This window comes from Stegodyphus dumicola, chromosome X2 (genome assembly GCF_044657685.1).
Source record: "Stegodyphus dumicola isolate Sdum_Otavi_A_Nest chromosome X2, ASM4465768v1".
Taxonomy (NCBI): Eukaryota; Metazoa; Arthropoda; class Arachnida; order Araneae; family Eresidae; genus Stegodyphus; species Stegodyphus dumicola.
The window spans coordinates 139651133-139674493 of record NC_140781.1 but is presented as its reverse complement, the minus strand read 5'-3'; the positions used below and the strand labels follow the sequence as shown (position 1 = coordinate 139674493).

Here is a 23361-nt window from a genome sequence, read left to right as displayed (position 1 = left end):
TTCTGTTTTTGCAATTTAAGCTTCAATCTTTGAACAAAGTTTAGTAACTGACTCCTTTAATGTTGAACGTTTTCGCATACACAGTGTTAATGTTTCAGTGGCAATTTTACTTAATTTATGTTACATTTATATGCTTAATTCAAATTCAATATTAAATATGATATTCAAAAATATTTCGAAGAAATTATATCATATTACGTAAAATACAGATCACCATCCCGGCAGGGATACCATGTTGAAAAATTAACATAATATTTTTTAATGGTTTTTATTTCAATAGAAATATCAAAATTCAGACTACTTTTCCTTCCTGGGGTGACAGTATCTCCTTCAATGTTGAACCAACATTAAAAAAAATAAATAAATAAAATAAAATAAAAAAGAGTAACTCAATAAAGAGGCTACACGTAGAGACGAACACTACAATATACACTATAGAGGATAACAATTAAAATTAACAGTTTTAAATTTGTCTGTCTTAACATAGAATACATCTTTAACTGCCACTTGTTCTAAGTATGTTTTTAGAGTAGTGTTGAACTGCAGTGTGCTTCTCACACACAATAATTATGCACAAAATTTTAAAGCCTCTGTATTTAACAGTAATAAACCACAAAACACATAAAATGATAACCCTTCACTAAATAAATGCATTTCTTTAGTTATCATTTGATCTTTATTAAGTTTAGAAATATTTTGCTAAAGAAGTTGAATCAGGCAGCTTGATTTATGATAAGGTAATACAGAAGCTAGCTGTGCATTTTCATTGTATTCCCCCCTCTAATTTTTACCTAAATAAAAGTGTCTTCTTTCGAGTAAATTTATATGTTCTGTAAACAGAGGAGTGTTACATGCTGTGCTGTAATAAATTATTTATTATTTGCTTTTTGTGAAATTTGTATTAAGCATCAGCAGTTACATAATCATGCACTTTTCTTTTGTTTTATGTGTTAAGTAAATGAAAGCTCTTTTAATTATTGATGTTAAAGATATATTCTTCTAAAGTTTGTAATAATCTAAAAAAGCTACCTTTAAATTTCATACTTTTTTAATGTATTATATGATAATTACTAATTTTTATTTCTAATTTTTGATTAAATATAGGATTTAGATGACCCATTATTGGATAGCAAAGTACCAACTTTATTTGTAGTGGGTCAGAATGCAACCATGTGTTCCATCGATGATGTTGAAGATTTTCGATCACGCATGCGAGCAGAAACTGGTCTTGTAGTGGTTGGTGGTTGTGATGACTACTTGAATATGTCATCCATAAAAATGAAGTTTGAAGGTGCAACACAAGCAATGGTGGATCGTTGTATATTGGTAAGTCCTTTTAATTAATTCCATTATTGGGAAGGTCATTTAAATGTAATTACGTTACTAATTAGCAGTAATATGTAAATGTGCATTAGTCAGTTGATTATGTAATTCCAAAATTTCATTCATAAGTTTAATGCTACATTTCATTTGTAAGTGGAATATTCATTTATAGTGAAATGTAAAATTCTGTATTTTGTGTAAGTGTGAATTACATAGAATACATCTACATATTACCATTAAAAATGTAGGTTATATTTTTTGTAAAAGTTATTTATATTCATTTGAAGAAAATTAGTGTAAATTTAATGTAATAGTTTTCTGCATACACATTCACTTTCACAGAATTGTTTAGCCATTAACTTATGAGATTAAATGTTTCCTTTCTTCCTTTTCATAATAAGTTTTATGAATTTAGGTACAGAAATAGAACTTTTATGATGCTATTCATAGAATGAATCTTTAACCCCCCCCCCTACATCAGCAAAAATAAAATAGAATTTTTATGATTAGTGAATTCCAAAAGAGAAGAAATATGAAAATGCTTTAAAAAAATCATCACATTTACAGATTCTTTAATTCTTTCATCTGAACTGTGCATCATCTGATCTGCATGCTAAGCTCTGTTTTTCAAGGACACAGTTTTGCATCTTTTGGAATGTCATGTTTTAAGAGTCTGCTTTTCAGAATGTGTAGTGAAATACATGTAATATTAAAGTAACTGGAAAAAATATTTTTATTTGAGTTATTTGATTGTATTATTTTTTACAGTAGAACGTATATTAACTTATTTGCTCTGATATTGTCTTCCAGTTTCCTTTGAAATTACCAAAATCTGACATTGTACACTGGTGTGCAAAACTTAAGCAACAATGTAAATATTAATCGGATAGCCATTAAATTGTAGAAAAGGGGTTCTTGCATTCAGTACAATGAACACGCAATTCAGTAGAAAGGTCATGTGTATGCAAATGTCAAGAAAAAAAACGTCACAGGGTACGTGAGCGTACACAAAACGCATATGGTCGTTAACTCGAGACTACCATAAAAGGAAGGATGGAGACGCAATTAACCTTTTAACTGTCATGCCCGAGATTATCTTGGGCACAGCACTGGTGTTCGAACTCGGACGTGACATTTTCGAACAAAACTTTAAAAATTTTACCCATGTACTTCAAAATATCAATTTTTAACTACTTAAGTATATTTTATTTTGTACTAAACATTTGATTTTTCCAATTAAAAAATTTGACAATTTGTGTACCCAAATCATCAAAATAACTTGACAGTTAAAGGGTTAAAGACATTCGCTGCAAGTACAAGGAGTTCTTTCTTGAAATATAGCTAGAATAAATGATCTGGATGACTTCACACATGGAAGCATGATCGAAAATCTGGAGTAGGGGCGAAGTGTTACCAGTATAGCAGAAGAGTTCAGAATAAAAAAAAGTGTCGTTTCGCGTGCTTGGAAAGCCTTATAAACCATAGGTACAGCTGTTAGAAAGGTTGGTGGTGGCCGCCCAAGGAAAACAACTGCAGTGGATGACCGATATATTGTCTTGCAGGCGAAAAGAGCCCGAAACCAGTCACCACACTCCATAATTCAACAACTGTGTACAGCAACGGGGCAACAAATGTCGTGGTTTACTGTGTCCAGACACCTTCACAAAGGTGGCTTATTCGCCTGCTGTCCTGAACCAGTACCTCCTACATACAAAGCCAAGGCTCTAGGGTTGCTTGAACGCTCTGACGTCACGAAAGTCATCTCTCCACTTTGTCAACAGTGTGTAAAATTACTTTAAATTTACTTCATGAAAAAAAATTTTTTTTTTGGAACTGAATGACTGTGCAAAACTTCATAACCCTCAGATTATTTTGAAAAATATACAATCATCAACAAATATTTTTCTAAATACCATATTTGACGGCATATAAGACGCACTATTTTTCCTAAATTTGGTCTCAAAAAAGTTACCTGCGTCTTATACGCAGGTTAACTTTCAATACTGAATGCTATTTTTAGCCCGGATAAAGGTCTAGACACACATAACTTTTTCTACATCTACATGTGTGTAGCCTTCTAAATAAGGGTGCGTCTTATATGCCGTCAAATACGGTAATTACTGCAAAAAGTTAAATGATAATCTTTTAAGCAATAATTTAACTAAGCAACGGAAATCGAAAACATTAAAAAAATACTTTATGTATGTAGCAGAAATGAAATATGTTATGTGTTTAAGGTACAAAATAAGAGAGTGAAACTAATCTATTTTTTCTTAATGTTTTCAAACTTGTAATTCATTTTTTTAAATGAATATTTCTGCAGAATGTGTATAATATGTTGAATAAAAAAGTGCTTTTTCTATTTGTGTTGTGAAATCTTTGCCACCTATTCCAAAATGCATGCACGCATACACACTCAAAAAAGGGAAATATTTGCAATCATCATCGAAAAGTGCTAAAGCTCTAAGGTCTGTTATATAATATACTAAGCTTTTCCATCATAAATTAAAGAAATATTCATTTTTGAAGATAAAATACTTTACCAATTAATATTACTTTCGTTTATATTTTAAAATCAATATCTTGAAATTTTCTAATCTTATTTTAATTGAAACAGAAGTGTTTGTTACATTAATATTAAACTGTAAGAAGGAAGTATGTACAATTTGTAGTCAAATACAATTCCAGATGACTAATTTTTATAGATATTTACTAATATATTATTTTCATTTTATTTTATGTTTAATTCTGTCAAAGAAATAAAATTTCTAGAAATATAGTTGTACATATACAGGGAAAAATGTATCTGATAACTCTATAAAAAATAAACTAGAATAAAATGTACTTTCATTTCTTCCCAGCTGTAAGGCCTCATAAATTTGTACTAAGTTATTTTTTCTCAAAGGGATTTACTGTAATAAAAAGTAAGTAGCATGAAGTTGCCTAAATAAATATTTACTCCCCTTTTTCTCACTATAATACATGGTGTCATTTCCTATTATTTCTAGTTATAATTGTACTGGTAGAAAAATTTCAGGTAAAAAATAAGTCTTTTTTTTTAATGCGTTTTCACCCTAGTTGTGCTACTTTTTAAATAAAGATCTGAAATTATTCTGAAAATTGTAAATCTTACCTAAACACTAAACACCTTATTCCTTACAATTGTAAAAATTCAGGGCATTTGATCTATTTAGATGTTTTAAAAGTTTCTGCTGATTATCCTGATAAAAAAATTCCAATAAGTGCATATCAATTATACAACTTCATATTTATCATTTGCTAAAAAATTCTTAGATAAGTTACAATTAAATGAGTTTTAGGAACAAAAATTTACTACCGTAATTTCCGAAAGAAACGCCGCGGCGTTTACGTGTTTAAAACTTAAATTTTCAGTTGGTGCGGCGTTTAGGTGCACTAAAAATAAAATATTTCCTATGATGTTCATTGTACATAGTTTGGATGACCTTGTCATTGTGCATAGACTGGTGCTGTTCCCACACAAAAGACCACTCAGTTGCTTTTTGAGAACATTATTTTGTTTACATTCTTTCCCTTGAACGGACCTACATGCCTTATTCACCCTAAACGAGATCTCAGAACAATTACATTCTTCCCCCTTTCAAATCAACATTCTCATCAGTTTGAATAGTCTCTCTCCTCTGCCATTCCATGAATCTTCCAGGACCCATCCTCTCCCCACCCCTGCCTTTTCTGGAATTTTTTTCGAAGGTGGACGCGACTCCACCTGCCTCGCAATAACGAACTCTGACGTATTTCCCCTTCAGCATGAATGGATTTTTCTTGCCATTCTGCCAGATACAGATCTCATCAGTTTGGGTACAAGTACTTGTTGGATAGTTTTTAAGTAAGAAGGGAGCGGAAAATTTTTGAAAACATCCCTAAATGGCACAGAAGCTATACTGCTGGTTTTAAGCTTAATGTAATTTCACGTGCTGAACAAATTGGAAATCGAGCAGCAGCTCAAGAGTTTGAAGTGGACGACAGGTGTATTCAATGTTGGAGAACTGAAAAAGAAGTTCTTAAAAATATGCCACAACAGAAACGAGCCAAAAGAAGTGGTACTGTAAGGTGGCCAAATCTAGAGGACAACCTTGCAAACTGGATAAAGGAGCAACGAGGAAAGGGAATGACAATTTCGACTGTAAAAATTCACTTACAAGCAAAATTTATAGCAAAACGAATGAACATAAATGATTTCAAAGGAGGTGTAGCAGATTTATGAAAAGAAAAAATATTTCTGTGCGTACTAGAACAACAGTCGGGCAACAATTACCCAATGGACTGGCAGGATAAAAAGTCATCTTTTCTAAAATATGTGACAACTATTATTGACAAAAAAAAACTTCGGTCGCAGATAATAAATATGGATGAAACGCCGTTAGCTTTCGATTCTCCTGCAAACAGAACTGGTGATGAAACTGGTGCAAAAACTGTATCTGTGTTTATGACGGGGCATGAAAGAACGTCATTTACATGTGTGTTAGCTTGTGCCGCAAACGGTGACAAGGTAAAGCCGATGATCATTTTTAAACGAAAGACTATTCCGAAGGGAGATTTTCCTAATGACGTAATTATTTGTGCAAACGAGAACGGCTAGATGTGCGAAACAATCATGCATGAGTGGCTACAAAAAGTTTGGCAGTGTCGTATGGGATCTTTTTTCCAACCAAAGGGGTTATTGATAATGGATTCCATGCATGCTTATTTCTTTGAGTCAGTGAAAACCAGATGTCAAAAATTGTCTACAACCGAAGCAATAATTTCTGGTGGTTTGACAAAAATCTTACAACCGTTAGATTTGTCAGGTAATAAATCCTTCAAAGCTGAAGTCTGAAAGCGGTGGGAGTGTTGGATGAGTGAAGGATTGCATACGTAAACCAAAAGCATTAAAATGCGTAGAGCATCTTATGAAGAAATTGCAAAGTGGGCAGGAAGTGCGTGGAAATCGGTAGAAACATCGTCAATAATAGCAGGGTTCAAAGAAGCTGAAATTATATCCTTAGATAAAGAGACTGTAAACCAAGAGGATGAATGTGACGATCTGGAAGACTTAGATCAGGATTTACTAAATGTTTTTAATTCAGATTGTGAAGAATCAGATTTTGATGGCTTCATATGATGCTGTAATTCGTAAGTAAAATTTCCTTTTGTCATCCAAATTTAATCTTTCGTTGTTGCAACATTTTTTATAATATAGTCTGAGAATTACAAATATGGACTTCTTTAGTGGGTAAATATAAGTAAATATATTTTCCACATTTCTTACCTTTAATTTATTTTTGAGTCATGGTTTCATTTCATGCATTTTTCTTAACTGGTATGTCGTATATCAGGACTTAGGTTGAGTTTTTGCATCTATACGGCCCCGACGATGTCACGCGCAATTTAATTTATTGCGGCGTTTCTGTGTAATTTTAATTTTTTTCCCGCCATTTTTCTCGAGTGCGGCGCTTACGCTGATGCGGCCTTTCTTCCGGAAATTAGGGTAGTTACAAGAAAATTATATATGTACACAATAAACAAAAGGGATGTTACAGACATTAAATGATGAGAATGAAACTTGAGAATTTTGGATTCTAAACAAGTGTAAAGTTTGTTGAATTTTTGCAATTTTCCTTTTTTGTTATTGGGAAAGATGCAATTACATATTCTTCAAAAATAGGAATCTAATTGGAAAAGCTTAAATGTATGGAATTTTTTGTGCCTATATTGAAAATTAACACTGAATAAATACCAATATATGCTGAATAAATACCAATATGAAAAATGGTATTTTTCATATTGCTCAAAAATAGTATTCAAATCATACTCCAGGTTTATTATATGTTACGAAATTCAATCCTACAGTAAAGTGAACAAGATCAAAACCGGAAAATTACTAAACAAATATGTGTAAATAGCAAATGTTAAAAACTGATATTGCAAAAATAAAACAGGATTAATAAATTTAGGATTAGGGATTTTTAGTTTTAATCAACTGTTAACTTGTCATTATGCATTATTGTTGCCTTTTGATTAAGGAAGAGGATATTTAGTAAAATATATATTCAAAAAACAAACCAGCAACAGCCAGATCTTAAACATGTATTTTATTACCACCATCTGAAGTAAGTTAAATCAATTTCTGTTCTATTATTTTAAGTGTAAAATTATTTAAGAAAAGTTAAGATACGTATTTGAAATTAGGAAATGCAGTCGATGAAGGGCAAATCGGATATACATATTTATTTAAAACCAAATGATGTAAGCCTTCTGCAAGGGAGGGACTCCGTTTCATTTTCTCTCGTCTTAAGGGAATAACAGCGATAAGTGGCTTCATGTGGCAACCATGCTATCTGTAGATAAGGACGACTTTAGTGACGTAGTGTCAGCCGTGCCGTGGCTTTGTATGTAGGAAGTACTGCCTGAACGCTGCATCTCTTTGAAAGTTGGCCATCGGCGTCACCGTTTACAGTGGTGCAAGGAGGTCAAAAACTGGGCATCTCATCAATGGAGTCGTATCCTCCTTACAGATGAGAGTCGCTTTAGTGCCACAAGCGATTCTCAACACAAATTGATTTGGAGAGAGGTCGGATATGGTTTAATCTCGGTAACATCACGAAGAAAGATCATTACAGTGTCCTGAAGATCTCGTCTGGAGAGGCATTATGCTGAACAGGCGGACAGAGCTCCACGTTTTCGACAGAAGTTCTGTAACCGGAGTTCGCTATTGTCAGGAGGTGATCCTTCCCCATGTGCATCTGCTCCGAGGTGCCATTGGAGCAGATCTCGTTTTTATGGATAATAATGCACGGCCACACAAGACTCCTGCTGTTCAGAAGCTACTGAAAAGTGAAGATATTACTCGAATGGATTGGCCAGCATGCTGCCCTGATTTAAATCCTATAGAACATGTGTTGGATACTTTGGGGAGATGCCTTGTGGCACGATTACATCCTCCGGGGAACACCCAGCAACTGAAACAGATGCTGATTGAGGAATGGGCACTCTTACCTCAAGATCTGTTGGGCAATCTGGTGCTGAGTATTGAGAGACCATTCGAAGCAACCATTGCAGTAAGGGGAGGGCATATCCCATAGTAAGGAATATCTGCTTGTTGTTCTTCCTCTTGTACATAAAATCATATATAATGATGCTATGAGTTCAATAAAGCCTATTTTTGTTTCATTTCATACTCTATGCATTGTATTCATTTTTAGTGCAATTATGATTTTGTCATCGTTTGAATACAAAATGCTGTGTCTTAATTCTGAATTTCATGTCTCTCAGATGATTTCTCATGGAGTTATGGAAAAAAAGAACATCTGTTGCTTAAGTTTTGCACACCAGTGTAGAACCAAAAATCTGGCCTGTAGAAAATGCTTTTCTGTTTATGTGAAAAAACTGTATAGCATAAAGAGTTGAATATATTTTATGAATTCTTCACTAGTAAGCATTTACTGTTTTCAGTGTTAAACTAATCATATGATACATCATTGATGTGTTCTCTGCATTGTTCACAGTTTGTTCCCAAAATTCTGCCAGTTTTAGAATATCATTTTTGTAAAACCATAGTGGTTTGCATACATAATATTCATCCAAAAAAGTTTGAAACCGATCATTGTTTTCAAAAGACTTGCTATGGAATATTTTCAGTAATAATTTGAAAGAGTGGTAATTTCTAGCAGCTACATATGGGGAACATATCTAATGCAGAACCTCTTGTTAAGCTGTTGAAAGGCAGCTTTTGTTATGTTTGCCATATGTAGTCTGGTGGTGTTTGTGTGGATAAATGATGCCATTTCATTTGTTTGGCATTTTCTGTTTTAAGTGTACACCTTGCCCACCCACCCCCAAAAAACGACAGTTCTATACCTCCTGTTCTACTGGACTGATTGTCGAAATTTAACTTGGCGTTTTCCGTGTCTCGAAAGTGGAACTTAGGATATATATTAGATTTATATACAGCATTGTTCTAACATAGGTATTTTGACACAAAATCCCACTTTTTCTGAACTAACATACCAAGTTTTTTCCATATTTCGATTCTACAACTCAAATTATGCCAAAGTGCCAAGTTTTGTAAAAAGTGCACGAGTAGTTTGTAAAAACTTAATCTCTCAAAATTTTAATTCCTCCATGTTATTTGAATTTGGTATATATTTATGAATGTCTTTTTTTATTAAACTTATTTGATTCTTGCTTTCACGTTCTGAATTCATGTTCATTTCAAATAAAATTTGTCCTTTTTTGTGATTTATTTTTAAAATTTGTATTTTAAAATAATTTTTATAAATTTTTTGAAAAAAAATTGAATTATAACCTATAAAAATTCCACCATCATCTTAAAGTGGATATATTTTGAAGCATACCTGCAAAAATTAGATTTTTTTATTCAAATTTTCCTAGAATATATGTGTATTTACATTCTGGCACGTTTTGAAGTTTGGCTTATTTGTTATAATCAATAATAACGCCAAATGTGGTTTACGCACCTTGTTAAAATTGTTTGAAAGTATAAAGATGACATTTTTTCCACTCATGTACAATGAAAAAGTAGAAAATACGTTGCTGTAAATTAAGAAGTTCGCCAAGTGAATTATTCTTGGTACAAACTGAAAAAAATGCTGTATGATATATTTTTTAATTTCTCCATAAATTTCTCACCAAAAATTATAAAAATTAATACCTAGGCATAATTTGAGGCGTAGAATTGAAATATGGAAAAAAAGGCATGTCATTTCAGAAAAAGTCTGATTTTGTGTCAAAATACCTATGTTAGAATAATGCTATATGTAAATCTAATATATATCCTAAGTCTCGCTTTCAAGACATAACAAATGCAATTTGAATTTCATCAACCGGCACACTAGAATGGGAGATATAGAACTGTCCCCCCTTTTAACTTACATTAAATGTGATTTAGACACTTCGCTAAAATTATTTGGAAGTAGAAACAATGGGATTTTTTCCCCGCTCATGCACAATGGAAAAAGATAGGAACGAGGTGCCTTTTTTCCCGCTCCGGCGTGATGAAAGGGAATGGAAAATTGGTTGCCACATATTAAGGAGTTTGCCAAGTGAACTATTCTTGGCACAAACTGAAAAAATTTCGCCAAGATAAATTTTTTAATTTCCTCATTAATTTTGAACCAAATTTTACAAAATTTAATATCTGGGCATAATTTGAGTTGTAGAAGCAAAATGTGAAAAAAATTGCTGTCATTTTAAAAAAAGTCCAATTTTGTATCAAAATACCTATGTTAGAATAATGCTATATATATCCTAAGTTACTCTTCTGAGACATGGAAACCGGAAGTTAAATTTCGACAATCGGCCGAGTAGAACGGGAGATATAGAACTGTGCCTTTTTTATTATTATTATTTTTTTCTCCTGTGCAAGGTGTGGCTACATGTAGGGATATAAAAAGGGCTAAAGCTAAAAAGTGGTTTGCATTGAAGATGTTTGGGGAAATGGACTTCCAAGTATCAATCCCTAACTTATAACCTGGAACTAAAGCCTTTTTTGACAGTATATGTGATTGAAGTTCTACATGAAGACAGTCGAGTTATTCTTAGTAGATAAATTTATGAATGGTTGGATGTGGATCAAGATGTATTAGGTTGTTCAAACACTCATCTTCAAAGTGGGATGAGTGATCATCAAAAACAAAAAATCTTAGGAACTAAAGAAAAAACAGCTTACATCTAGTGGACAAAACATACATTTAAATAAGCTTATTAATCTGCCGTTTTTGATGATTTTTTTAACTTTTCTGTCAATGAATAAAAGCTAAAACTGTTTGTTTGCAGGTTGAGACTTATGAAAATTTTTTAAAAGCTTTATCAGTATTTATGTTTTTAGCTACTGCATTTTCAGTGGAGAGGATTGCCAAACTGTTAAGTCTTACTTAGCTCATTGTTAATAGAAGATAGCTTTTAACCAACTTCAGCTTTGAAAAATTTCTCTCACAAGAACTTGAAACATGTACTGTCAAAAAATTCTTTAGTACCAAATATAAGTTCTAATTTTTGGAAATTCATTTCTACAATAAGCTTTTAACATTTTCAACATGGACCACTTATTAACTTCGTCCTTTTTCATGTCCCTTCGTATAGGTACGTATATTTAAAAACTTAAGCTTCCTCAAAGCTACCATTGCAGTACACCCCTGCTGGAACCTTTGTTAAAGCCATAGAGAACATGCTAGATGCGTGTTTCCTTTCAACTTCGCAATCCAAACCTCATGACATGGGGGGAAAAAGTACCCTGGTTCGTTATTCATATTGATATAGACAAATGCTATAATTAGCTAAAATTTCGGATATTGATATCTGTTTCCAGCTTTAGTGATATCTAGAAAAAACATTCTTCAAGAAAAAAGATAAAGGAGGCATGAACTTACACATCAAGTTAATGTTTTATGTAGAGATGTGTAACAAAATGTTATATTATTCTGTTGTTATGCTGAGATAGCTCAGCGATACATTACATGAAAAAAGATTAATAGATTGAACTACAGTGTAGAAGTTTTAAAGTGGAACATATTCAATCTTAATATTGTGCAAAAATATTAGCATCATTCAAATTAGTAAATTCAAGTAATTTTTCTTATTCTTAGCCTTGTTTCATTTATTGATTATTGTATCCTAAGAATAAATCATGGCTCATTTCCACTTGAGTTTGGTTCATTTTAACATTAACATGGTTTGTATGTTCTGCGTGTTAACTGCAAAAAGTACTTTCAATTTGATAAGATTATTGCAAGTCTTTGTCATTGAGGTCCTGCAGTTTGTTACTGCAAAATACTTGGGAACATTTTCTAGTGTTTGATTAGTCAAAAGTATTTAAGTGAAAAATTTAAATTAGTCACTCTTTAATTCATTAAATTAATCACATGTTATATGAAGATTTAATATTGTATTTAATAAGTAAACTTCTAATTTATTTCTAGTACCTGCTCTTTATAAAATTGATGATTAATGAAAGATTTATCAAACTCATTATACAAGCATGTAGTAGTTCCTGTTGTATGATTGGGATGTTGCATTCAGTATTTTATGTTTTGTTTCCTCATTTTTTCATTAGCATAGCTGCAGTTAGCTCATTGCAGTAATCAGCTTTTGGGAGTCTAAAATAATAATAAAAAAAAAGTTTAGCCTAAAAGTAAAGATGTTTATATAGGAAAGGTTGCCTCTAATCCTAAATGAAAAGTTTCTTCTAGGTGTTGCAGGACCTTTACACTATAACATTTATATATATATATATATATATATATATATAAAATTCAGAAACCTGTCTTTTGAAAAGTATACATTCAGATTGCTCATACCCAGGTATTTTCTAGTTAAGCAAGAAAGCTATTAGTAATTAAATTAATTTAAAAATATAATTTATTAATTTTTGAATGTTTTTTATGTTTGAAATAACTGAGGATATTTTTTCTTTTATGTTTACCCAGGTAAATATGAAAGCAATTTTTTTTGGGGGGGGAGACACATTTCATAGTTAAAATAAATATATTAAATAATATTTGGGAAAAGGTGAAAGAGAAAAATGATTAATTCACTTTTCTTTATTGGTTGTATTTTCTAAGTATGTCATTTTTACAATAGAAGGGCCACTTTTTTTTTTAAATTTCTTTAGCACATTATTTGATTTGAATGACTATTATTTTGCTTACTTTTTTTTTTTTTTTTTTTTTTTTTTCTTTTTACTTTCTCTCCCTCAAATTCCTGTCTTTGTCTAGAAAAAGATTTGCTGGAAGTCATATTACTTTCTGCTATTTAATAATGTTGTAGTACTTTGAGTTAATAATCAGAGTTTTTATCCAGCTTGACTGATCAAAAATTAATTTAGATGCAAATAATGTGCTTTTATTCAATAAACAAAATTCATTAGGTGCATTAGAAATTCAATATATATTTTTATTAGATATACATGATATATTTAAAAATGATGGAAGTGAAATATATGAAATAACTCAGCTCCAAAGATTTAATAAATTTCTTTGAAAGCAAATTCTACTGATTTAAAAGATTACCAAAATATGACAGCTAATTAAAGCTGTCAATGAAATGTGTCACATTTAAGAAGTGATCACGAAATACGTGAGTGTATTGAAGTCAAACTTTAGCACAACATATTCAAGACTCTTAGTACATATTTATAATATCAGGAATGGGTGGAGGGAGTTGTGATTAGATTATTCTAGCCTTGTACATGTTATCAGATTAGGATGGCTGAACTACAGTAAGGTATTCATCATATTAGGCTGAATGTCAGACTTCCCCTTTAAATGCTTATCCGAAAACTATAACCTATGTGTAAGTGTTTTGTAAGAAAATATATATATGCTGAGTTTCACTTCAATGATACTGAGACCATTTAATTATCTTCTTTATAGAGTATTTTAAATATATCAAACAAATGTTTGTGAAGCCACCTTATGTACAAAGATTTTATTAAGTAAAACCCTTCAAAAATGTATTCATTTCCTTATGTATGAGGCTGCCTTATATTTGGACCTACAGGTTTCATATATAATTCAAACAGTTCAAATTAAAAATTTGTATCTGTTCCTGATTACCTACAGGTATGTCTTTTAATCCATTGGTTTATATATACTTTTAATTTTAGGATGAAATCAGTGATTTCTTGTCATGTGTGTTTGCAAAACTGCCAAACCATTCTGTTCCAAATTCAGCAGTTTCTACAACTATTAGTGGTATAATATATGAGGAACCAGATGTGGTACAGGCTGAGGAAGAAGGCAAACGTAGACGAAGAAAGCCAAAAGAATATTCTCCGGAGTTATCTCCTGTTCGGAAACGACCAAGGCATCAAGTTTCAAGACAGGTTATGATTGCCTGAAATATTTTTAGCTTTGCCTGCTGATTTTATGCAGCTTAATTTAATACGTGTATGTAAGAAAAAACTTTTATTTAAAAAAAGGCTTTCATCCTTTTCTTGGTTAGATTTTTTGGGTAACCCTAGATTAATAAAATGCTCGTTATTTAAATATCTTCTGTGCTTCCCTTGTTTGACTGTTTCTCATCTGTTATGTGAAACTTAATGATACAATGCCTTTCTAGCAATGTTTAATTGTTATTGGTGTTCACTTGCATGAAAAAAAATTCCTGGTATCATGTTGACCAAAATTGTGTTTGAATACTCTGCACCAAATGTCAAAACATGTCATCATGCATGAAGCAGGGATGTGTGGCTGAAGCATAATTTCTAGTAGCCTGATAATGCGGGTTTAACAAAGCAAATGGCAAATATTTGATCTCTTAGAGTTAGAGCAATCTAAACCTAGAGAAAACCACTTATTTCTACATAGAGTTGAATGTCCTTGCTCCTAGGAACAGGGGGATCATGTAGAACATTCCTTTCGGGAAGGAATGACCAGTCAAATAACTTTTTTTTAAATGTCAACTACGATGATATACAGTTGAGGGAATTTTTCTCTTGGACTGTAGATTGTAGCACAGTTTATAGACTCTGTATTTAATATCTATACGCTTTCACAAATGTTTCATTATTTTATAGAAACTTTAGTTTAAGTATTAAATTCAAAATTACTTTTTTTTAAAAATTAATTGCAAAATGGCTAAACATGGCAGTTTGAAGATTTATTACCAGATTTGTATTTAAAGTGTAGAAATTCAGGTTTGCATACCTTGCCAAGTTTGATGATTTATCAATATTTTGGTGATTTTAAGATCAGTTTGCTGCAAAAAGTTTGATTGTGATTTGTGAATCTCATAACAATTTTTTGAACAAATGTAGAGCTACGATGTCATTAGATTTAGTAGGATATTTAAATTAATTTTTTAGCAATTTGTATAAAGGAAATTTGGTTATCTGGGAATTTCATATTTTTTTTAACAATAAAGTTTTTATAATATGATTAAAGTAATAACAGTATATTTAAATAAGATTTTTGAGAAAAATATTATTAAAATAAAATTATAGACCTATCTATTGTGGAGGCTACTGTTTTTCCCTCTGTAAATTTTTCAAAATATTCAGATATGCGTTAGCTTTCTCAGTAAGTCATTTTCTGCTTTTTCTAAATTGTTTTCAAAAGCCTTCTGATGTTTTCTGTCATGAAGCTGGTAGGCATTTTAATGGCTAAAATAGTGGAAAATTTCCATGACAAAATGAAAAATGTATTACTGGTGTTAATACAAAATAGACTGTTTTACTGTAAAATTATGATGCGTTTATAGTATTTATTAAAGAATACTTGGAAAAAGTAGTGAAAAGTAAGCTATCTGGATTTTCTACTGTAGTTCTTGGGTATTTTATGACCACCATTTTTTAAATGATGGCAAAAACTCTTATGTTAATGGAATGTTACAAAGCAATGACCATACTCAGAGCTCTTCTTGCATCAGGCGTACTATAAGTGACTGTAGTTAGGATTGTTGATCATTTGGCTGCAGTTTGCCAAGAGCTCGGAGTAGGGTTACTACTTTAGCTCAAATTACTAATAAGAAGGCTTATCTCATCAGTTAAATAATAGGGGCAATGACAATAATGAAATACCTGTACTACTTTTGATAACGAATGATTTTCTCTTGATACAGTTATATTTTATCTAGTGTCCTTTTGATTTTTTGCGATTTTTCTCTATTCAGAAGTATGGAAATTACAAAAATGACTTTATTCTTGCCATGTGGATACACATTTATAAAAAAAGCATTTCTCTTTTAATAAAAATTTTGAAAATTAACAGTTTAAAAGATTTATATGTCTGAATTGCTGTGGCATCCAGTCACTAAAGTGACTAAGATAATCTTCTTAACATTTTATGCATTTAAATTTTCAAGTATACTTTTACCAAATATTCAGTTCCATGAAACTGAACATTATTGTATCTCTTTTGAAAACCTGGACCATTCCAGCTTACTGGATTTTAATGAGAATGAAAGAAGCTTGGGTCTGGCTATGTCTGTGCAACAAAGAAGGACTAGCTAGCTTACACCTGTTTTTTTAACTGCTTTAGATATACAGTTAACTACTAGGGGTAGGTCAGCGCAGTAATTACAAATTTAAGCTATGGGGAGGGAAGCAATACAGAAAGTTAATCCACACACAAGAAATCATTATTGAGCATGCACAAGAACCTTTGATGAAGTTTTATTGTAACATGCTCATCAGCTGTGTCACAAGCCTCCGTATTTGACTGTTTTTCTATTATGCTAATTGGGTTATGATATTTTCAAAAGACATAAAAATAATGATGAAAGATAGTTCTGTTTTACATGTTGTGATTTGTACTAGCTGAAACATTATACCATTATTCCAAATTGGTATGAATATAACAATGATATGCAAGGTAAAAAAATAGTCTTTGGCTTGCCTTGGGCTCTTTTCTGAGTTACAAAATGTTTTAAACTAATTATTTACTTTTTATGACACCCATTTTATTAAAAACTTTTATGTATTATGACAGAATTATTTTGACTTCTCCTCTTTATCCAGTTTTCTTAAATTCATCAGAGCATTTTAGCCATTATTGTACTCATTAGTCTTCACATTCAAAGTACAATAAAACTGTCATGCTAATCCCCTCGTTAAGATGACCACTTCTGAAAATGATGAGCATTTCTGCAAACATAAACAGTGGTACTGAATTTCACCACCTCTGTAAGATGACCACTATCACTTGTTTTTAGACCAATTTTTTTTCGAATGGTCATTTTAAGTAATGTAAAGTTTTTTTTTGTGTGTGTGTGTGTGTGTGTGTGTGTGTGTGTGTAGTCAATTCAAAATAATGTTATGTTTTATTCTTTTTTCCAAGTGTTTCGAAGGCGTTCAGGAAAAATCCTGGTACATTTGATATTCACTTTTTTCGGTTTTGTATAAACTTTAATGTAATGAAAATTTGTTTCTTTTTTCGGTTTTTGATCTCATATGAATCAGGAGAACGAAACACGTTTTTGAAGCATATTAATCAACTTTTGTGAAGCTTTAATTCATTTTCCCTTGATGGGTTCTGAATTGGAGTTTCATTAAAAGGAGATTAATTTTTATATTTTTATTGTCTTGTATATTTTTTCCCTTTTGCATTTTTAGTTTTCGAATTTGTACTACTTTGATTCTTTTTTTAATTTTGAATTGTTTAGGTATTGTGTTATACCTCTTATACAAGGATGCACTTATTAATATTGTTGAGGATTTGCCTTGCTTTGACTCGAAATTACTTTTACTTTAGATGCTTTAAGACTATATATATATATATAAAATGAATGAAATTTTACTCAATATGAAAATTGTAGCCTTCTAAAATGTTATAAAAATGGGGGGGAACCTGACTGTTCTAATGATTTGGCCACTTAGCCTTGACTTCTTCGTTTTTACCCGAGTTCTGAAATTGTTCTTACTGATCTGAACTTTTGTATATTTTTATTACTTTACAGGGTTATAATCTTAATATTTAATGTAATTTAATTACAATAGAATTTTGCTGCTAAAGTTCAGTTATTCCTTTGGTTTAGATTGCATCTATATTTTTTTAATGTCTCTATTTCTTTTCTCTCTCAATCTCTCTCTATATATGTAATCATAAAATTCCATAGTCAAAAATACACTTAAAATTCTAACTGTATGTTCTTTTCATTTTTAATGGTGACAGTCTCTTATTTGAAAGTACGTAGAATTAAATCCACAGCCCCGTAGTCAAGTTGTTTTTCCCGCCTTTTCTACACGTACAGTTATAGAATGTTCTGGAGATATTTAAAGCGAACTGGAATGGCTGACGTCATTTCTTGGAAGCTCCGCCTTTCCAGAGGCTATAAAAGGACTCGTAAAGGAATATCGGGGTTTTTTTCTTTAATGTAACGATGCAGTAAACTTCATACAAAAAGTTATTAGTAGTTCTTTTTTATTTACTCCGGAGAACTGATTGTGTAACTGATATTTCTCCTGAATAATAATAAATGGATCCTGTTTTTTAAACTTATCGTCTGATACATTTGAGCTACGACTACATCTATGATTCTTCACCAATCTATTTATTCCGGACAAAAGATGGTACATCACATATATATATATATATATATATATATTTAAAGCATCCAAAGCTAAAATTAAATTAGAATCAAAGCAAGGCACTTCCACAATAACATTAATTATTGCAACCTTGTATAAGGAGGTTTATATATATATGTGTGTGTGTGTAATCTTTTTATTTTCAAAAATCCAGGCAATTATTTTGAGGGGGGGGAACAATAGAATTTCAAAGCAAAAAAAAAAAAAATTCATGTTTGATTTGATATTATTTTGCTCTTCAAATCTGGAAACGATGAAAGTATTATGACACTTTATTTAAGATTTACGACTTTAGTATCCTTTTAATTTGTATTGCATGATGCTGAGAGCAAAGTTATGTTGCTAGTTTTTCCATTAAAAGAGCCAAGGTATTGTCTTTCTCATCCAATTCTGTTCCTGTGTAGGCTTGCTTAACAAACATCAACATTAGGTAAGGAGATTTCTTCTTTTAGTATTTTATCTTTCTTAATGGAATTTCCATTGGGACTACCTTTTTTTTTTAACCTGAAGTAACTTGAATAAAAACATGGTCATGATGATTCATACTTAATATTATATGAAATTTTTAGTTTCTGCTGCATTATAATTTATCTGCAGCAAATAAATGCATGTGATTTGTAGCATGATGATCTATATTTGCTTTTCTTTTTATGATAAAAGGTATTATGCTGCTGTTGTCATACTTGCTCTCACACCAGTCAGTAGTTTGCAAACTGTAGTATGTATGATACAGTCCATCATTCCTTTCATTGTCTTTTATATGAAGCATATTAATCAACTTTTATGAAGCTTTAATTCATTTTCCCTTGATGGGTTCTGAATTGGAGGTTCAGTAAAAGGAGATTAATTTTTATATTTTTATTGTCTTGTATATTTTTCCCTTTTGCATTTTTAGTTTTTAATTTGTACTATTTTAATTTTTTTTTTTAATTTTGAATTATTTAGGTATTGTGTTAAACCTCTTATACAAGGATGCACTTATTAATATTGTTAAGGAATTGCGTGCCTTTGACTCGAATTTACTTTTATTTTAGATGCTATATATGTATATATATATATAATGGCATCTTTCACGTTTATTTAATTAGCCTGGTATGCAGGCTTAATGCTCAAACCATAATTGCTAAAATGTTTTAACAAAAAATTCATGTGTTTGGGATTTTAGATAATATCTGATTATACAGTGACCATTAGTGTGAAGTGCTGAATTATGTATAGCAGTGTGGTTCACGAGCCATATGTAGCTCTTGCAAGTGAAAGTGAAGCTCTTATTGAAACAATATATATATGAACTATGGTAAACTAAATCTATGTAATGTCCGAAAGAATTTATTTCATTTCTTTCTACAAAGTTATTATCTGAACGTAATTATTTTATTTCTTCTTAACTAAGAAACTTAAATGTTATTAAAAAGCATATAAAATTTAAAAAATTCCTGATTCAAACAATTTTGTAAAAGAAATCTTTAAAAGATTTGTGTTTGGATGCTTTATGAACGTATGGATAAATACTTGTAGATGCTTCACAGAAAGGGTCTGCTAAATTTGTGAATCATTTAGCATCGGTGTGAACCAAATTGGGGTGGTCTGTGAGCAAAACAGAAAACACTTGTCATGTTTCAGAAACTTTTAATAGCATGCAAAATTTGTTTAAATATAATTTAGAAGTTGATTCAACATCTGATTGATGAGAAATTTATAGCAGTTGGAGGCTTTGGGAATTTGTAATAAATCTGGTGACAATTAAAGCTTAGAAGACAGTGTTCTGGTAAGAAAAATTTTAGAATCCATAAAATTTGTGGGCAGTAGATATATGATATCCTTGCCATGGGACGAGCATGCAGGGGAATTGCGATATAATTCTTAAGTAGCAGAAGAACTATTTGAATCACTGAGATGCATATTCAAGAAGAATCTGAAGTTTCATGAGCATTACAAAACTGTGATATATCAGCATTTACAAGAAGATATCTGGAAGTATTTGAAAACTGAAAAAGAGTACTTTTTACCTCATCAAGCTGTAATTAGAGAAAAGAACGAAACGACAAAATTTCATGTTCTATGTACTACATCATGATGTGCTAAAGGCAAATTGTCACTGAATGATTTTTTAGAATCAAATGTTTTTTCACATTTGAAACCTGTTATACTACTTTTAATGCATGTAAGTATATGTTTGTGTCTTTTGGAAAATTTAGTTGCGCCTCTCGAACTTCTCTGAATTTCAACATATGGTTCTTACTGACAGGAAGTTTGTCCACTCCTAGTGTACAGCATTAAGTTAAATATTCATAGCACTTAGTTGTCACTGTTTCTGGTCTGAAAAGAGCCATTCTTTTTGCAACGAAATAAAAATGTAAAATATTTAACAAAAGTAAATTTTAAGACAAACGGCTTATGATTTATGCAATTTCTCATCATAGTTTTCCGATTCTTGTTAAAATCTTACTGATTTCTTTGCAGCAACATTTCTGAAAATAAGGAACATCTTCAAACTCTGAAACTTTGGAAAACTAATAAATTCTTGATACCAAATATTTTTGGTTAGTTTGTGTTGTGAAAAACTTGAAATGCATAAATAAATAAATAAATAAACACTTCAAAGCTTAGGTAGGTACTAGCACTATTGAAATTCCAAACAGCATAATAAATCAGTGGAAGACTTAGGAACAAAGTAAAGACTTAGGTTCAGGCTTCTGGGCTTAAGCTGCATCCTGAGTGTAACGATTAGCAATTACATATCTCTTTGTAACATAGCATATCTGATTTCCTTAGCTGAGAATAAGTATCTCGTGAGAAAGATGCATAAAATAAGTCTTCCTATATTATAGTTACTCCGTGCAAAACGATGTCGAAAATATAATGGCAAGAGTTAAAACTACTGTATCAGAAATTACACACATAATTTGAAGAGATGGCATGCACACTGCATGGCATTTCAGTTCCGAATGGCAAAGGAGTGTCAGAATCCAAAGAGGGTGGTCGTAGGGGCAGAGCTAGCAGGTTCCAGAATCAAATGGCCAGTGGTGTTCCTGAAAAATAAGTGCACATCCTAGCAAGTCAGGGAATTTTATGAAGTTCGATGAGTGAACTCGCTAATCTTACTACAGAAATGATCCTACGAAGTATGATTTTAAATGAGAAAACTTTCGTGTTTCGTTTACTTTTAAACAGTATCTGTACATCTGATAAATGCCAAAGGTAATGAAAGTTATTATGAGGGAAACAACAGAATTTATTATTTTGTGCATTATTTCTGTATAAAAAATTAAATAGCTTTCTCACCACCTATTACAGATACCTACTACCATTCCTAAAGCCAGATTATTACCATCAAGCTCTGAAACATCCAACTCTGGATCTTATGTCAATTACAAGCCTAATCCACCTAAGACAGGTAATTATGTATATCTTCCCAGATATATGGTATTATTTACATATATTTTTGCTCAGTAAACTTTTGGTATTTCAAATTCCATCGAAACAAAATGTGTGTTAACAAGACAACATTTGAATTGTATGGAAAAATAAATAATTTTTATTCCGTATTTGGAAAATAATATTTCAAATGTTGTTTAATAATATAATATACATACCTACATTTCAAAATACTAACAATAATATTAAAAAAAGAATTTGGGAAGCCGTAATTTGGATAGTATAAGTGTAATATAACAATGTGATATATGGCCTGTCACTGAAATGAATTTTAAAATACCAAAATGTTTTATGTGTAATAATAATTATTGTATTTGACATTTGTGGCATTCCACTTGTCTTTTAAATATTTTTTTTTTTTTTTTTTGTGTGTGTGTGTGTGTGTGTGTGTGTGTATGTGTGTGTAACAAAATGATTCATTCAATAGATAATATACTTCATTTGCCATATTTTCATAACTTTCAATGTAGCATTTAAAGTAATCATGCTAATTGCTGTTTTGCATAACAGACATTGCTAATTCTACTCTCAGTTTGATAATATTTGGTCTTTTCAAAATGCAATCATCTGAATTATATATTTTCATGCAGGTCAAGTTTTGAAATACTGAAGTTAGCTATTATTGGCAGTGAAATGAATGTAACAGTTTTTATAGATGTACAATTTTCTTTGTGCTATGCATTGTGAGAATTGTGGTAATTTTTAGATTTTCCTGCTAAAAAAAACTCTTCAATATATCTTTCATAATGTTTCCAACTAATCATTTAATAAAACACTGTAGAATCTGTCTTTTATATAACATTACTTTCAAATGTTTATTAAGTAAAACTTCAATACTTTTTTTAAGTGTTGTTCTTCCTAGCAGCCTAATGAATTAAGATATCTTTTTATTGTCAGTTTTTAAAATTTATCCTTTCCCTTAGACATGTTTTCAAGCATGAACAGAATACATAATTAATGCCGCTTCCATTTTTATTGTACATTACTATTTGTTCTAATATAAAAAAATGAATGAGAAATGTAGAAAAATAAATTCGAAATCTGTTTTTACTGAGATAATGGATAGGGAGTAATGATATATTATTATTGTGTAGTTAATTTTGTATGAGAATGTTGCAAAATAAAATAAACTTTTTGCTGTCATTTTGTAGATTTTGCTATTTAATGGTATAATTCTTTCATTCTTAAAATTGTTATATTGCGACTGAAGTTAAATAAAAAAGTTAATTTGCCTGCAGCCTATCATAATGACTATATCTGATGAAATTTATTACTGTTTTAAAGTTCTTGGCATGTATTCTGTATAGCGAGACCGAAATATCACAACAGGATGTTATTGTACAGAAAGATTAACAATGCTTTCTCTGCGAACAAGAATGTTAGTTGATCATTTTATAAGCAGCCTTTTCAATATAAAATTAAATCATGAAATAGTTTACTCTTTACATTCTGCTTTTGATACAGTGTGCAAAGGAAGAATTATAGTGTATTCTGGATTATCCAGTACGTGAATTTTCCATGTGTGGTGATACCCACAC

The 23361-nt window shown here is 31.0% G+C and overlaps 1 pseudogene across 1 annotated transcript in view; it reads left to right on the top strand.

Annotated features, from left to right (window-relative positions):
- Window positions 1–23361, top strand: part of LOC118190005 (uncharacterized) — a 200084-nt pseudogene that overhangs the window by 111792 nt on the left and 64931 nt on the right. The window contains exons 9-11 of the transcript XR_015039138.1: window positions 1105–1326; window positions 13964–14182; window positions 21683–21782. The product of XR_015039138.1 is annotated as an uncharacterized LOC118190005 (transcript). The remainder of the gene's footprint in view (window positions 1–1104; window positions 1327–13963; window positions 14183–21682; window positions 21783–23361) is intronic.